Below are 18,691 nucleotides of genomic sequence, written 5' to 3'. Positions count from 1 at the left end.
TGCTTCAACACAGGCAGGGTGACACCGTGTGTGTGTGTTAAGCTCTAGCCTTACCCACACTCCAGGGGCAGCTACCACAGATTACATAGTTACCTTATCTTTGAGCAATGCCAGGGGCTTTGCTAATTAGCATAATGAATGCTTAAAATGGGTTTTATTTAGTGAAATTAATATTATTCAAGTTAGGTGGATTAGCCAAATATTTAAGATCCTCCTCACACTTGCATGGACTGAGCCTAGGTCTGGGGGGCCTATGACCTGTGCTTTTAAAGGCACTGGAAGCTTGATGTCTAATGTCCTGTAACCAGCAATTGGTTTGAAGGAATCTGGTTGTCTAATGCTAACCCTATAGTTTATTTGAATCTTGCCTCTGCAATATCATGATGTTTCTCTTAAATGAATCTTTTGTGCAAAAACAAGAGCTTTCATGATTAGCTAGTGACAAAATTGTGAAGGAATAATTAATCCCCACCTACCTCTACATACTGATGGCTACTGTTACTTCCCACTGCCCAACTGCCTAGGACAGTTCCTGAAACTGCAGCTTACCTGGAAAATCTAAGCACGAGGCTCTGGCTGGAGCTGCCTGGGACAGGAGAGTAGAAAGGAAGGGCTGTGTGAGGATGGCATGCAACCCCAGTGCTGGGCAAAGCAAAGAGGCGCATTCACATGGGTCCAGTGGAGACTGTGGAAGGTGTCATCACGAAAGAGACCCCACCCCACAAGACGGAGGAGTGAGGGGTTCCTAACAGAGCTGGGTTCTTTCCGGAGTGTGCTGTCGGTGGGGACTGAGGGAGGGGCTGTTCGGAGGCAGCCAGCGATTGGGATGTTTCCTCAGGGGACTGTGAGGTTGGACATGTCCAGAATACTCCCTGAGGAATATCTGCCACACTCCAAGCCAGGACAGTCCTCCTGCGCCTTACCTCCCCACCAGGAAGGGGCCGGAGCCAGCAACGTGAGCGGTGGAGGAATGGGAGAACCCAGTGGGAAACTGGTCAGGAAGCTAACCTTTCTCCCCAACACACCCTCTGCACTTGCGCAGGCTTCAGACTCTTTCTCAGGCCCCAACTAGGGCGGGGAAAAAGCTGTATCTTAGATCAGAGACTAAAGCTTGGATGTGAGACTAGCCTGGACTTTCTATACCTAAAAATGAGATGCTTATTAATACCTTAAAGTGACCAGGAAAGCTTGAGGATATGCCCAGCATTTCACCCAGGAACGTGGAAGAATAATTCAACAGAGGGACCTAAAAGGATGATGATGAGAGAAATACTAAATTGTTTATTTTTTTATGTCCAACTGAGTCCAACTTGATCAAGTATCTACAGCTTTCATTATTGAATGAAAGGGACATGGTATTTTTACTGTAATTTTCCAAATCATTTATTTTTATATCTCACTGAGTAGAAATCAAGGGGTGGCAAATTAGTTTTCAAGCCTATTCTTTAAAGCTGCAAACGAAATATCAGTGGGATGGAAAGGTGGGAAGATGTGTATTAGTTACTTATTGCCACGCTAACAAATTACCAGAAACTTCGTGGCTTAAAAATGACACACATTTCTTCTCTCACGGTTCTGGAGGTCAGGAGTGGGTTTTATTGGATTAAAGTCAGGGTGGAGGCAGGGCTGTGTTCCTTCTGGATGCTCCAGGGAAGAATCTGTTCTCTTGTCTAGCTTCTCGAGGCTGCTACACTCCTTGGATTGAAACCCCTTCCCCGTCTTCAAAGCCAGCAGCAGAGGGAATTCCAATCTCACTCTCCAGGGCCTCTGTGTAATGCCATGCCCCCTTGCCTCAGCCCTGGCCACACTTTGCCAAGGAATCCTTATTCCCAGAACCCTCTTGGCTCCTTTGAACCCACAGAGGTGCTCTCTGGAACTCAACAAACCACCCTAGGATGTTGGCTTTTGCCACATCCATTTCAGTTGGGTTCTCGTGTTTCCCCTGGAAAAGTGAGCAGTCCTTTTCTGCTCGTCCAACGAGGAAGTCTACCTTTTATTATCACATGGGCTTAGGCACCACCCTCACCTCGAAAGAAGGAAACTGGACATGAATTATCGGAGTTGTAAACTAGCTTCCCCTTCAGTCCAGTCTCCAGCACAGAGTTGGCCTGTGTGAGCCCGGCTCTCTTCCTGCTGCTGGAGGAGAAAGGCCTATTGTTCCAGCCTTGCAGCGCACTCCACCGGGCCGCATGCTGGGTGTTCCCCCTGGGAGGTAGAAAAGCAGCCTCCGAGATCCCACCATCTCCCGCCCGGGCTCTATTTGCTTTTGTTTTTGGTCTTTCCTTCTTCACTGTGTGCCTTTGCCAGGCACTCGGCGCCCCTATAGAGCTTATTTCTTCTTTTAGCCTTTGCACAGTGAATGCCTTTTGTATGCTTCGGATGTTGCTGGCCCTTCAGGGAGCGGAATGAACGTCTCCCACCTACAAGGCTCGCTCTGGGCTGGCCAGTGGTCGGGCGGGAGGGGGCGGGGGTGAACAAAGGCACTGTTTGGCCCCGAGGGAGGCTGGGGGTAGGGCCTGGGTCTGGAACGTAGGGTCCCTTCTGCCTGGATTCAGAAGGAGGGTTGCTGCTTCCCAGAGAGTTGGGGGTGGGGGGGTTAGGCAGGGGAGGCTTGGTGGAGTTGAGCCACCAGCATGAAGTATAGTTTGGCCTCCCAGTCCTACCCTTGTCTGCTCAGTACCCAGCCTGGCTGAGGCTCTGAGAGCGAGGCATGGCAGGAGGAGCCAGGAAATTCTGGTTGGGCCCGCCTCTGCCACCGTGTGACCCAGTGCCACACTGGGCCTCCTGGGGTGAGCCTCCCTTCTCTGTCCCAAGTGAGGCAGTAACTCCTGCCCCACCCGGCTGCTTCCTGGGGCTGATGTGAGGAGCTAACACAACACTCTCGGAGGAGACGCTGTGAGAAGCAAAAGCCCTTTGTGAGTCAGCGGTGGGAGTCGTCGTCCTGTCTTTCCCCACTGTTTTCCAGGCCACCCCTCCACCCCAGTCCCCGTAACCATCTAGCGAGCTCGTGCTGCACCCTAGTGGCCAAAGTCCTTCTCCGACTGCATTTCTTGTAAAGTAAATTTCTATTAAAGTCATAAGAAAAATTAATCATGATGAATATGCAATAATGAGCCCAGCCTGGATCATATCCATTTTTGTATCAAGTCAGTCATAAAATTTAATATTAAATACCCTTTTAATGGAGGAAGTGGCCCACGAAGAAAAATGTGCATACTGCAGCCCCAGACGGGAGGAGGGAGGCATGTGTGGGCTCTCTATCCTCCCTCCCCCTCTCCCCCCCTCCCCAGTTGCTCCCCAGTGGCTGGTTCTGCTCTGAGCCTGCAGGGGGCCTGCTTGGGGCCTGACAGTGGCCTTTCCCCAAAAGGGCCCATATTCCCCTCAAGATGCTGGGGATTGGAGGGAGGAACAGGTGAGAAAGCAAAGTACTTGGCTTTTCTTCTTCAGCCTTTAAAGCCTTTAAATCCCCAAAGATTATAAAAGGCCTTGATAAATCGCTGTCTTTTTGCTGATACCGAGACAGCGCTAGTTGGCATGGGGAGAAGTTAGAGTTCCTACATATTAAAAATGACGAGTGACCAATAACTGCAGTGTTCCCTTGTTTATGAGAAGCCTCCTCGCGTATGTTCTCACAGACTGCTCACCACAGCCCTGAGGTAGCAACTGCTTTTATTTTCAGGTGAGGAATTTGAGGTCTCAGGGTCACGTGTGGGTCAGAGGGGAGCAACAGCTTGAACCCAGGTATTCAAACCCCTCACCTTGAACCCAATGCACAAAAAAGTAACAAGCATTTTCCCTCTGTACCCGTGAAAGAAATCATCTGGTCAATAGTCACCCTCCTGTCATGATGAATAGTAGACTGAAAACTCATGCCCTTTGACCTGGTTAACTACTTTCCTTTTCCTTTCTCATCTGACAGATTTCTTCAGAGCATTCAACATTCCAATATCTCTTTATTCCCTTCCTGGCCTTTTGCCAGGCCTCTGAGGAGTTTCCTTTCAGACTCAGCTTCCTGGCGTTGGGACAGGGATGAAACGTTGCTGGACTTCTGGAACTTTCACCCTGAGTCCTCCCCTCCTACCCCATGCCCTCTCTCTCCTCCTCCTCCTAAGCAGGCAGGATGGTAAGCATCTAGGGATTCACTGCACAACTGAGAAGAGTTTTGTCCACTGGTGGTAAATACCGTCCTGCTTTGAGGAAACCGGTAAGCACAACACTGACAAGCCTGGAGGGCCTGACAGTGGCGGGGCAGGTGGACAGCTCGTCACAGAGGCCCAGGGGACCCAAGAAGGCCGTGGGCAACCCGTCACAGGCACTGCTGGTTCCAGGCCTGGATTTCCTGAGAAGGGCCTCTTGACACCCACAGTGCCATGAAGTGACACGGAGGCTTCTCTACCCATTAGAGATGGGGACGTCCGAGCAAGTGTGCAGAAAGCCTTCTTCCAGATCCTCTGTCTCTGGGGTGGAACTAAGTGAGATTATACCTCGTTTCTTACACAATCTGGGAGATTTCACATTTTCTAACTATCTCTCTTGTGCCAGCCCCTGGCATTTTTGCATATGTCACTGCAATTAACCCTAGCAAAATCCTGTGAAGTAGGGGTGATTTGCCCTGTTTTTATATATCAGTAAATCCAGGTCCAGAGGGGTTCAGAAATATTTAGCCAAGATCACAAAGCTAACGAGGAGAGTATCAATTCAGGGCATAATCTAAGCTCCAGAAAATGCTGCACCATTGAGACTGTAGTTTGCCTGACCCGACACACCTCTGGGTACTTTTCTGCTTTGGGGCTGAAGGGAGGAGTCCCTTGTAGCATGTTAGGTGAGTGCATGTGATTTTCCCATCGACTGGATTTATAAATGGAGTGATCAGATGACTTAGTTACGCATGCATGTGCCTGCCACGGGCATTGGCCTTTGTTCCGGTTTCCTGTCTCCTCCCTCCCCTGCGCATGGAGGCCGAGGCATGACGGTCAATCCCTGTGGCCTCATTTGTCTGACGAGCACAGATGTCTGGGCAGCTCTGGGGCAACTGACCAAGATAGGAATGGAGAGAATATGTGCTTTGGAGCAGGTGGGGTTGTGGGTTTAAACTGAACATCTGCCATGTCTTCAGGAAAAACTACCCCATTTCTAGGGGGGTGAAGATGGGGCTGAGGAGGAGAGTTAGAAACACGGGGTCTCAGCCTGCTTCTGAGGAGAGGAAGGAGCAGGTGCCAGGGCCAGCCGCCTCCAGAACCACAACCAGTCAGGACCTTCCTGCCCAGAGATGGGGAACGGAGCACTGCTGGTCACTGGTAACCCTCAGCTCATGGGACACAACTGCAGGAGCCCAAACAAGACTCAGGTGGCTCCTGTTCTCCCAATTTCTCTCCCACACTCACTTTTAAGGCTCTGGCCATTGGCCAAATGGAACTCTCCCTGGAAGGGGATGACCCTTTACAATGTTAAAGCGAAGCAGCATGTAATGAAGGGAGAGGCTGGTATGGGGCCCACCAGAATCTCGGCTTTACACATGATGGTGTGGCCTGTTTTGTCATCTTGAACATATAGTAGCTGATATTATTATATCATGGGGACTAACACTTCCATAGGGCTGCTCTTAGTACTTTTTACATAAGTTAACTCATTTAATGTTCACAATAGCCTGATTCTCATTTTCCTGGTGAGGTGGCGTAGGTCAGATCACCTGCCCAAGGTCACATAGAGAGTGAAGAGCAAACCTGGACTTTGAACCCAGGCAGTTAGGCGGCACCATCCCCGCTCCTGACCTCTACACTGGGCGGGCTCTTACGGTAATAATGAGGCCTTCCTCTGAGGTACGAGCGCCAGGTGAAGAAAGATCGTGTATCTGAAGCTTCTGGCACAAAGCAAGGACTCAGTTAATGCTCTTTTCCTTCCCTGGAAGGGAAGAGGGCCTACCTCTCTCAGCAGGGGTCTGTCTTGCACATATACACGTTCAGGCAGTATCTGCGGGACAAATGGAAGGGCAGATTTTGATAAGGTCAGAGGTGGTCGTTGGGGCCAGGGGCGGGGGGCGGCACTAGAAATAGCGGCCTGTATGTGAGGCCAAGGTCAGAGGGCTAAAACTGTGGTAAGTGAAGTGGTTTTCCCAGGGCCTCCCTGCCTGCTCAGGCATCTGACCACGCTGACTCGGGGGTTGATGCCCTGATGTGGGCTTCAGCTGTTAGCTGTCCTCATGTAGGGATGTGTGTGTGTGTGTGTGTGTGTGTGAAACTAGAGCCAGCGCAGAGGACTGGGGGAGCCATTGAGAGGAGAAGGAGGCACTCACCCCACCACCCCTCTGTTGCTGAGAAAAATGTGAGGCTACTCGTGGTGGGGGGAGGGGCAGCATGGTGGTGGGGGATGGGAGGCTGGTGTAAGGAAACAGAGCTGTTCTGTTCCAGGCCTAAGATAGCTCAGGCCCACACCCAAGCCGTGGCTGCCCCACCCCTGCTCTGGCCTGAGTCAACCAACCACTGACAAATGGAGAGTGCTTCTTAGAACCCAGAAAGAGGTGTGTGTAGGGGCAGACAGTGCCCAGCTCTCTGATGGAAGGTCTCCAAGCCATCCTGGTACAATTCAGCCAGACCCCGGCTTCACCAACACAGGCTGTCTGGGCAGTGGTTACTGAGGTGTATACATTTCTGTTTATCAAGATGACACTGGCCAAGGCCAGGTGTACCCAAGCCAAAACAAGCAGACCTTGACCGAGCAACATACCGATGCGTTGGTTTCACCATGTTCTCTCTGAGTGTCCCTCAGCTCAATTGATACATCATGATGGGGATGGTTTAGGATGACTAAAATGAACGGCCACCCCCTGCGCCAGCTTTACCCATTTCTGTTCGTAGGCGCAGCCTGCGTATCCAGTGCCAAGTAAAATGAGGTGGTTTTTTACCTACAAGGTGGAGACACTGAATCCCAATTGCTTGGGATGTTTTGGGAGGAGTTATTTAAAAATCCTACCCACTGCTTCAGTTTGCTCTGCTCTTTGAAAATAGTCACAACCCCAGACTCCAGGAGAGATTAATCCACTGTGCTTGTTCTCTTTTGTTCCACGTGACCAGCTGAACTGGGCTTTTCTTGTTCAAGATTTGCAAAGGATAATCAAGACCCTGCTTCAATCACTGGCATTTCAGAAGAGTTCTTGAAATAACAAAATGGTTTCTTTGCACTGTCGACATTTTCGTTGTCAGTGAATATTTATGAAGTGCCCACACTGAGGTTGTTTGCCAGTTCTGAACCCGGATAAGAGGGAAGGTTCTTTTTTCCGTTGCAGAGGGAGGCTTGGTCAGTAAACTGCATTTCTTTTAACTTCTGAAGGCCTTCCTCTTCCTGGGGGGTGGAAAAAGTCGTTTTTGCAAATGAAAGAGTAAAGCTTTTGCTAATGCATAGTATTTCTTCACTTATCATTTGGTTTTCCAGATGGTGCTTGTTTTCTGAAACCCTCAAATTACCTGATGTCTTTGCACTAAAAATAGTCAAACGTGGTTTCAACTCATGACTGTTAGCAACTTGTGAATTCAACAGATAGTTTCATTTTTTCCAACCCATTCTTTCCCTTTTCATCTGCTCCACCCAAGAACAAATCATTCAAATACTGCATGGCTGGAATGAGTCCCGGAGAGGGAGTCCGTCACTGATCAACTTCTTTAGCCTGCGTGGTCTTGCACTGACCCCTTGTGGTGAGGAGAGCGTGGGCTGTGTCCTGTGCTCACCATCTCTTAACCCCAGTGAGGGCAGAGGCTGCTGGGCTGGTCTTAAGGAGTAGGTGGCAAAAACAGCTTGTGAGGTCCCGAATGGCCCCGGGGTCCTTGGGCACTAAATGCCATCATATGTACTCTCCACAGTGAAAAGGCTCTGGGCTGTGGACGTGGCTTTACCTCCTTGTTTGAGACACAGTAAACCAGACCGCATCAACAGGGAAAGTCATTCCCTGGGAACTGGGTGCTTGGAAAGGTGCGTTAACTGTACTAGGCCTTAGCAGGAACTTCTAGCCAGAGCAGGAGCTCCTTTGGCTGGGTTTTAATCACCTGGCTCTTCTCAGAGCCTGGCCGTGACACTTGGTAAATATTCCATAAATCCTTGTGAAGGCACTTCCGTTAGTCTCTGTCATCAACAGTCATTTACTGAGCACTTACTGTTTGGGGTCCTTGGTTAAGACTAGCGATGTGAAAAGGTGTAAAGGACGGTCCCAGACTTGACTGAAGTCTAGTTGGAGAATTAGGCCAGGCCCAAGAGATGACACTTGCCAGCATCGAGTGATGTGTTTTCATTGCTCAAGAAATAACACAGGCAGTGAGAGGCACTAGTGTTTGGGGAAAAGGACAGAGCCACCTAGGACACGACATCAGGGTCAGCTACTCTGATTGGGGATAGGGCTCTACCTTTAAGGAGGTGATAGTAGTAGAATCTGCCAAGTACCTCCTACCCTGTGCCAGTGCCCTTTACGTACATCATTAATTCTCACAACATGTGTGCCGGGGAAGTGTTATCATCGTCTACCTGCGGATGAGGAAACTCAGGCTCATGGAGTCAAGCAGTTCTGCCCAAGGCCACACAGCACTGAGCAGGAGCACCAGGCTTCTAATGCAGGCCAGTCTAACACCAGAACCCATGCCCCCTTTCCAGCCCCTGCCAAGGTACCTCGGGGGATTAATTTGAAGCATCTTCCAAAGCAAGCTGCTACTGCTTCTAGGAAGCAAAGGCCAAGCAGGGACAAGCTGGTGGCCTCAGGTCGTCTCAGTACAACACTGAACAGGGTGGTGATGAAGCTGCCGGGTTCCTGGGGTTGATCCCAGGGCCTGGCCAGCCTGCAACCACGGAGGTCAGGCGGGGCTCAGGTGTGGGCATAGGCATGCCTCCACTGGACTGGTTCCCAGTGACACACAGCTGATGAGAAGCAACCACCACTGACCTCCAAAAGACCTCTGATGATGTTAAATCTCATTACGTGGATGCTTTATAAAGAAGCCAATGATTCCAGGCTTGGATATAGAAAGATTTAATTAAAATGGGACTCTAGAAAAGCCATGCAGGTTGATGCACAGTATAGTGGTTAAGGATGTGGACTCTGGAACAAAGTATTTGGGTTTGAATCATGGCTCAACCACTTACTAGCTGTGTGAAATCACCTCTTCATGAGATCCCCCCAACACACACCATAGGGTTTTTGAAAGATGTGAGATGACTTAATGTATGTGAAACAGGCACCTGAAACATAGTGCTTACATAAATAGGTGTCTCTGTCTTTATTTTTCTTCCAGCAGAACTTAGCAAAGGTATGTACCCTTTGAGTTGTCATCAAGGATTCAAGTCTGGATTAAGGATTTAAATGAGGCTTAAGTGGACACATCTAAAGATGCTAGTGTTCCTTTGGAAACAGACAAATCCTTATTGTGTTCAGAATATGACTTGCCAGTCAGCTGGTAAGAGATTTAGAGAGAAATCATCTTTCACATCTAGCCAAAAGTGACCTCTAATGGGTGGAAGTACTTATTACTAACTCATACTGCAAACTAAAAGGTTCTTGTAAGGAAAGAACAGATTGTTGGAGTATGGGAACTGATCATGGGTGAGGAAGGTTGTCATGGGCCAAAAGGAAACTGTCGTGAGAAGCCCTATACATTGCCATTGTGGTGACCTTGACCTTTAAAAGTCATTCTATCTCCTTTAAAGCCAGTGCTGATGAGAAAGCCCAAGGGCTTCTCATAACACACTCCGAGAGAATGTACAAATGTTGTGAATCTTTTGGAAATCATATATGTGAAGAAAAGTCTTAAAAATATTCATCTCAGGGGCGCTTGGGTGGCTCAGTTAAGTGGCTGACTCTTGATTTTGGCTCAGGTCATGATCTTGGAGTCGTGAGATGGAGCCCTGCATTGGGCTCCACCCTCAGCATGGAGTCTGCTTGATTCTCTCTCCCTCTCTCCCTGTCCCTCCCCTGCTCGTGCTCCCTCGAGTGTACTCTCTCTTTCTCCAAAATAAATAAAATCTTTAAAAAAAATATTCCTCTCAAAGGACACAGAAACTGGTTTAAAAGTGATTCTTACTGGCCAACATCTGGGATAATTATAACAAAATAAATGATAGTAATGGATTATGACTCACAAGATGAGTACATACTGATACACATAAACAAATGAGTAACTGAAGAAGGGAACGTTCTTCCTTACAGTGGGATTCCAACTAATAAATGTGGAAGGAATGCTGGAATTAGAAAATCATTTTCAATAAATGTTTCAGGCTAAAATCAGTGGATGCTAAAATTAGTAGGCAGAATTATGATGAAAAACAATATTTATGTGATCTCAAAGTACCTCCTCCATAAGATACTATTAATTACAAAGGGGGAACTAGTAACATTTAAGTAGAGAACACTGGCAGACACCACCTTAATCAATGACCAAAGTTAACACCATCAGTAATGGAACCAATCAACATGTGCCTCCTAATCTGATGCACTGAGAAAGACACAACCTCACTTCTGTTGTACTCCTACCAAAAACACAAAACCTGAGTCTAATCATGAGAAAACACTGGGCAAACCTCAATTAAAGAACATTCTACAAAGCTACTGGGTTACATTGGGAGGAAGGAGCAAAAGAACCCCATAGTGATGGAGTAGAATCGGAGGTTTCATATGAAAGGATGTAGAAACACTGATAACCGAGTAGCAATGAGCATACCTTATGCCAGAATTTGGTCCCTCACTAACAGGAACTTGTACTTCTTAGAGGAATGGCTTGTTCTGGGGTTGAAGCAGAGAAAGTACAAGGTGAGCCTGGATTATCTTGTTGTACAAGAAAGAAACATAATGCCCAAAACTAATGGGGACATTTTGAAAGGTCAAAGGAGCTAGCTTACAGGAGTTTCCACTGGCCTAATTTGGGATGATGTCAGCATCACGATGAATAATGAGAGGAATGAATTATAACACATGGAATTTTTTAAAATCTATGAGTCTATAGATGAAATAATAGATGAAGGGAAAGCTCTCTTCATAGAAGAATGCCAACCAATAAATATTTAGGCAGCTATAAATAGAAAAATCACCATTTTCCAACTACTTTAATAAAAAACAAACACAAACAAACAAAAAACTTGATTCAGGTAAGACCATTAATGGATGCTAAAGCCCATTGGTGAAAACTGTCAAGGAACAGGAAATTCACTCAAGACTTCATTTTTAACCCCACAGAGTACAGATTAAAAGTACCTTTACAAAATGGAGGAACCTGGTAGACAACACCTTGGTCAAATGGCCAAACTTAATGCGACAAATTGACATACGCCTACTTAGTGATACACTGAGAACACAGTATCAACTATGTAATGTACCTACCAAAAATGTTTAACATGGATCTAATCACAGGGAATTTTCTAGATTCATGTAGCCTAAGAGATATTAAACTAAATACAATATATAATCTTTGGATCCTGCATCAAACAAACAACCCCCAGTTATAAACAACAACAATTACAACAATCTGGAAAATTCTAACATAAACTGTGTATTACATTAAATTTCCTAAGTGTGATGACAATTGAATTGTGGCTATGGGGGCAAATGTCCTCGATCCTTGGTGGTACATGTTAAAGTATTTAAGGGTGAAGTAACTTAAATGGTTCAGAAAACAAAAATATGTGTCTACATATATACCTAGAGAGATGATGCATGTGTAGCAAAACATAACTATTAATGAACTTCTGTTAATGAATATAAAGGTACTGGTTGTACTACTCTTAATTTTCCTTAAAGGTTTGAAATTTATCAAGCTATAATGTTGGAAAAAATAAATCTCCCCAAAACAAAAAATGTCAAGGTCATTAAAGACAGACTGAGTAACTATTTCAGGAGAAAGGAAATTAAAGGCAATATGTGATTCTAGACTGGATCCCGGACCAGAAAAGGGCATTAGTAGGAAAACTGGCAATATTTGATTAGATCAATATAGTTTTTTGGTTTTTTTTTCAATTTCCTGACTTTGATAATCATGCTATGGATATGTAAGATAAATGTCCTTATTCTTAGGGACTATACACTGAAATACAGGTAAGGGGACATCATGACTGCAACTTACTCTCAAACATATCAGAAAATCCGGTACACACACGTAGAGGGAGAGAGAGTGATAAAGCAAGTATGGTAAAATGTTAACATTTGGGGAATCTGGGTGAAGGCTATACAGGAATTCTTTGTACTATTTTTGCAATTTATTTTGTAAGTCTGAAATTATTTCAAAATGAAAGTTAAAAAAATGTTCAGTTTCTTTCAACTTGTTTTTCTTATGTCACTGTAGTGGGTTGAATAGTGTCCCCCACAGCCCCCCAATTCATGTCCATCTAGAACCTTAGAATGTGACCTTATTTGGAAATAGTGTCTTTGCAGATGTCATTAGATTAGATGAGGTCATGCTAGATTAGGGTGGGGCCTAAATCCAGTGCCTGGTGTCCTTATAAAGAGGGGAGAGGACATACACAGAAAAAGGCCATGTGAAGATGGAGGCAGAGAATGCAGCGACACGGCTACGCCAGGGATGGCTGGGAGCCACCAGCAGCTATAAAGAGTCAGGGAAGGATTCTTCCCTAGAACCTTCCAGGGGAGTAGGGCCCTGCCAACACCAGAACTATGAGAGAATACATTTCTTTTAAGCCCCTCAAGTGTGTGGTAATTTGTTACAGAGACCCTAGGAAGTTAATAGTCACCCACCTGCTAAACACAGTGGCTCCCTGGTCTACAAGACATCTCAGTCTGGCATCCACAAGCCTCGGATGATGCTAATAATGGTAATACCATTTACTGAACCTTCACTAGAGCCTAATACTGTGCTAAGCGCATTACATACGTACATTACGTCTTTTAACCCTGAATTCACAGCAGACTCAATGACGAACTCTTCAGATGGGAAATGCAAGTTTGGAGATGTTAAGTAATGTGTACAAAATTATATAAAAAGTGGAGGAGCTAAACACTCACCCCCAGCAGTCCACTCCCTAAGTCCACTATTCCCTACACAAGCTTCTCTGGCCACATAGGTCTGGTGTTTTCCTAGCACGCACTCCAGAGTCCACCTCATACGCTGCCTTAATATTACATTGCCTTTCCTTCTTGGCCTTTCCAAACCCTTTCCTATCCCAGGCCAGACCGTGTTCCCTATTCTCTCTGAAAACTTTCCAGGGTCCTCTAGGCCACAGAGGTCCCTCTTCCTTCTTTCAACTCAGCACTCATTATACTGCTTGCTTGGCCCTAAACTATAATGAAGATTATTTTGGATATTAGTTGGATTACTTTGGATGTTATTTGGCTTTTTAAAAAATTGCCTCCAGGGTCGCCTGGGTGGCTCAGTCGTTGGGCATCTGCCTTCGGCTCAGGTCATGATCCCAGGGTCCTGGGATCGAGCCCCACATCAGGCTTCCTGCTCCTCGGGAAGCCTGCTTCTCCCTCTCCCACTCCCCCTGTTTGTGTTCCCTCTCTTGCTGTGTCTCTGTCAAATAAATAAATAAAATCTTTTTAAAAAAAATATTGCCTCCAACTGGAAAGCAAGTACCCAGCAAGCAAATATTATTATGTAGATATTTGCCACAAATCTAGCCATCAAGACTTTCTCTACCTTTATTTCTCTAGGTAGAAACTTATCATGGTAGCCCTCATCAGGTTAAATGTAATTATGGCAGACACTTGACAGTTGCAATGACTATTTTCAAGTAAGTCTAAAATTCATTTGCTGACTCTTAATTTCACTTGTGTGGAAGATATTGTCTGCCAGGACTAACCAGTTTCAACATGACATCATTGTACATTGTTTATCCATGTTGCAGTAATTGTTAAATGAATAAAACTTGGTTTGCTTGAAAAGATCCAAGAAAATAATACATTTTGAGCAGAAAATTAGTTTTGTAACTTAGGGTGGAAAGTATTGAACCTCATCATGGCTTAGATTATGATGTGCCTTGTGCTCTGTACAAAGATCTGATGTGTCAAATGCTCTGTATAAAAACAGGAAGAATCCACTTGTGGAGTTTTTCCCCAAGTGCTCCAGCAATGCAAAAGTTCCTCAAATGAGAAACTGCAGTTTGAAAAGGTTAACTGTATAATAGTGGTTAGCCAGTAAAGAGAGGTTGGGCACAGTAAACAATCTGATTTTTCAACTGACCCAGGATCCTATACAAACTCACACATTCACAGGTGTGGGGATTTGTGTAGGTCTTGGATTAGTCTCTGTGATGTCAGGGGTCTACTGCAAAAAGACCAGGCAGGGGGCACCTGGGTGGTTCAGTTGGTTAAGCGACTGCCTTTGGCTCAGGTTATGATCCTGGAGTCCCGGAATCGAGTCCCACATCAGGCTCTTTGCTCGGCGGGGAGTCTACTTCTCCCTCTGACCCTTCCCCCTCTCATGCTCTCTCTCTCTCTCAAATAAATAAAATCTTAAAAAAAAAAAAAATACCAGGCAGGTAACATCAATGAGCAAAAGGAGCAGGATTCAAGAAAAAGACCACTGTCAGCACACTGATTAATGCAAGCTGACACCTGGCTTCAGTCGCTTCAGTGTTGTAAGAGGGAGTAGAAGGAACTATAATGCACTGGAGTGTGCGCACCCCAACCGGAGAGCTACCTGGGGCCAGTCAGTTGCTGCCAGGGATTGTGGATCTCATGTATTTTTTTAAAAGAAGCTGGCAGTTTAGGTTTTTATGTGAATATTTCCAATAAAAAATGTGGCAGCTAGTTCATTTAAAACTAACATTGCACAAACCAGATACATGTGCAAGCCAGGATTTGGCCATGGCCTACCAGTTTGCTACCCCTAGGCTGTTTTCAGGTCTCTCCCCCTTTGTGAGATCCAGGAACCTAGAACCCTGTGAAAGGAATATATACATTCATAGTTAAAGAACACATTGAAAGCTGAGGGCTTAAAAATGTCAGAGAATCAACAGAAGTGAAATTCATTCATTCCTCAGTATTTACTACATGCCCTATTATGGGGTCAGGCACAGTTGTAGGATTAGGTGAGGGGCATACGATAATGAATAAACCACTTTTTGCTGCTCTCTTGAAGCTTATATTCTTATGAGTAAGAGAGTCAATGATAAAGCAAAATAAGGTAATTTCAGATAGTGGTATTAGGAAAAAATTAGTGCTAAGGAATAGAACATGATGGGAGTGGTATCTAGAGATGCTTATTTTAGATAGGGTGCGAAAGAAGCCCCCTGTGGAGAGAAGGGCACGCGGATGATGAAGCCTATGACATAAGATTTGGGAGAGCATCCCAAGTAGGAAGGCCAAGTGCAAAGGCTCAGGAATAGATGTGCATATTTGAGAAGGACAGAGGTTGGTTGATGAAGAGGCTGACAAGGATTGGATTATGTACAGCCAGAGTCAAGGGTTTATATTTTATTTAAAGTGAAAGGGGAAACCATTGGAAGCATGTGTTAGAGGAACATGTGATGAACGTTTTAAATAGATCATTAGCTGCTGTTTGAAAGATTGTGGCCAAGGCATAGACAGAAACGCTGCTACTGCATAGTGTTGAGGTGATAGCTGATGTAGGGATAGGAATGGGGTGACATATAAAAGCAGGCAGGCTAGCAATTTCCTCTGTACTTGGAACTGGGTTAGAAGTACAATAAGCAGGGGTGGCAAAAACAGAAGGGTCAAGAGAACACCTGGAGTCAGAGGGCCCAGTGTTTTCATGAAAATCTTGTCCAGAATCAGATCTAATTTCAGTGAAGTAGCATTCTGAAATTACTGTATTTTGAACTGTCTTCATAGGAAATGTAGAATTTAAACTCTTCTAAATAGTTGGGATGCTTTCTTATAAGAATTGTTTGAATTGCAGAGCTAAAAAGAGAACCCTATATTTGCCTAATATATACTAGAACAAAATGCTGTGAGTTAAGGCCAAGTCCCCTTAGTAGAGGAGTATCTCAGATTCAGAGATGACAGGGAAGTCCATGTTCCTTTCATTCAAGCAATGAACAAAGTCAAGCTGTGACTTCCAGCCACACACATAGCTACTCTAGGGGACATGCCAAGGATCAAGGCCCACACAATGAATACTGCTCCCCTCCCAATTTTCCCAGTGGGGGAAGTGATGGTTTTCCTTATCAAACCACATGTACATTTTCTCTCTCCCAGCTAAACTAAGCTCCCAATATGCCTATGCTTTTAACATGAATTCTGGAAAAATCTGGTCTTTAAAAAACTTCACTGTTATCTATTACAGCCCTAAGAAATGGCTCTTAGGACGAGTATTATTATGAGATTATCTTGTTTTTGGAAACCTTCATGAGAGCTACCTTTACATTTTTAAAGATGGCTTTTGATGCAGGTTGTGGGCATAATAATGTGGTTACAGATGGTTAACAGTGACAATATTTAAAGCTTTATAAAACAGCAAAACTTAAGAGCCTCAGTAAAAAGGTAGTAATTTTGATGATATGGAAAGGTGAAAAGAGTTTCACTGGTCTTCCTTTAGGGTTAAGATACCAATCATAAAGGACAAATGTAATACTCCATACCATGAAAGGACTTAAGTATTAAGAATCAGGATCATTAGAACAAATACTAAACAATTCATCTGCATTAAACTTATGGCTGTACAGAGGAAACACAAAATGAGAGAACATGTACACAATTGGGAAATATGCACAAAGCTGTCAAGGTGCAGGCACTAATGGATTAAGAATCAGGAACTCAGTGAAATAGCTAGTGAATGAGGCAGCAGTCTAGTAACAGTTCTAGAATAACACATAGCCGGGATCCCCAGACTTCTAAATTTCAGAATAGTAAAAAAAAAGTTATCAAATTTGAATCTCAAGTCTTGAGATCTATTAAGTTTACAATACAGGAGACAGAAAAGTATGTCCAGGGATTCCGCAGGGTTACAATGAGCAAACCCAGAATACAAAAATGTCCTCAACAATTTTAAGGGAAAAAGGATGGGAGAATCTGTGATTAAAACCAATGTAACATATATGAACTTCACTTGAACATCCCAATTATAAAAAAAATTAGAGATAGTAAGGAAAATCTGGATATTGACTGGGTAGTTAGGCAGTACTGTTAATTTTTTTTAAGTATAACAAAAGTATTGTGGTTGTATTTAAATCCTTACCTTTTAGACTGAAATAGCTGGGGATGAAATCAGTTGTCTGCGATTTTCTTCCAAATAAGCGTGGGAAGTGGAATGGTGAATTGGTAGGTGTGAACAAGGTAGGCTGACCATGAATTGATTATTTTTGGAGCTTAGAAATGGGTATCGTACTACTTCTACTTGAAATTTTCCTTAATACAAATTCAAAAATTGATATTCATTTTTAAATTCAGGTACAGCAGCAGCAGGATGTCAACTTCTTGACAAAAACCTAGAAAACGGAGTGGTTTTTTTTTGCCTGTTGCACAAGGCAAAAATTAGGGTACCTGAAAAGAGACATCTTTGCAAAGCCATCTCTGACATACAGATCTCACCCCCCATGCAGTGTATTCTCTGCATCTTCCATCTTCACAAACCTCACCCGTGGTGCTTTTTCCAAACAATGTAAGTAAAGTAGGTAAAAATTTAAGCACTATTAAGAATTCAAGACTAATCTGTTAAACAGGGCCTTTGTTGACTTCTGCCTTTGCCTTTTTTCAATGCCTGTCTTGTAAAGGAAATAAACGGTTTCCTGTTTATAGTTTAGGCTTTTAAGAAAGTTACAGTTCAGCAATATGTATTACAAGATCATATATAGAAAGAACGTTCTTAATACTGTTAATCCCCTTTCAGAAGTTACTCTTTCATGCTAGGCCATGTTAGTTTCTAGTTAGAACTGATTTAAGTAGCACACTGAACATTTTAAAACCCAAGTGAGTCTTGTCTCCAATGTAGTTGCCTTGTTTTTCTTTTTCCAGCCCCATTGCCCACCGCTGGTGAACATGTTTGTAAGTCTTTGGGATCATCTTCAGCAGCTTTTTTTTTTTCTTCTTTTAAACATCCTGACAGGAAATGTTCCTGTCTCTGTGGGTGTATTTCATTTTTTGATACAGCAAAAGAAATCATTTGGAGCCAAGTCTAGTGGACTAATAATCAAAAGTATCAAGGTATGTTAAAAAATGGAAAACCTATTTTAACTGTAAAATAATGAAATCATATATGGCCTTTTAAAAGAATTTCTGAATTCAGGGGCATCTGGGTGGTTCAGTCAGTTAGCATCTGATCTTGATTTCAGCTCAGGTCATGCAGGATTGTGGGATCGCCCCACATCCGGTCCCATGTGGAATCTGCTTGAGTTTCTCTCTCCCTCTCTTTGTCCCTCCCTGTTTATGCACGCTCTCTAAAATCTTTAAAAAGACTTCTAAATTCACTTCCAAATTATTGGGAAAATAACTCTCAAAGTGAATAACTTAAAAAGTATTCATTTGAATATAAGGACTTGTAGCTTTTTCAACAAAATTTCCTTTTCTTTGTGGTCAGACTTTATCAGCCCCAGCCAAGTCTGGGGGAGCCTCATTTTATTACTGAATCCTCCTAGCCTAGATAAAAACCATCACTAAATAGCTAAAGAAAAACTTTAAAGGTCAATAGTTGGGTCTGATTTACTGTCCTTTTAAAAGTTTTGATTTGTTCAAGAGGGTAGCTCACTTAAAAATAACCTTATGGTATCACTTCTGAAGTTAATTTTCAGTACTATTTATGTGGCAAATGGATTT

At 44.3% G+C, this 18,691-nt stretch overlaps 1 long non-coding RNA gene across 1 annotated transcript; it reads right to left on the bottom strand.

Annotated features, from left to right (window-relative positions):
* Positions 1-3,652: 3,652 nt before the first annotated feature.
* Positions 3,653-17,362, bottom strand: LOC144381510 (uncharacterized). The gene is made up of 2 exons (XR_013446773.1): positions 17,118-17,362; positions 3,653-7,338 (listed from the first exon to the last, which is right to left on the bottom strand). It is a non-coding gene; the product is annotated as an uncharacterized LOC144381510 (long non-coding RNA).
* Positions 17,363-18,691: the final 1,329 nt, after the last annotated feature.

The sequence above is a fragment of the Halichoerus grypus genome, chromosome 1 (assembly GCF_964656455.1).
Source record: "Halichoerus grypus chromosome 1, mHalGry1.hap1.1, whole genome shotgun sequence".
In the NCBI taxonomy this organism is placed as follows: domain Eukaryota; kingdom Metazoa; phylum Chordata; class Mammalia; order Carnivora; family Phocidae; genus Halichoerus; species Halichoerus grypus.
The sequence above is the reverse complement of the archived record's forward strand: the minus strand, read 5'-3'. Positions and strand labels throughout refer to the sequence as shown.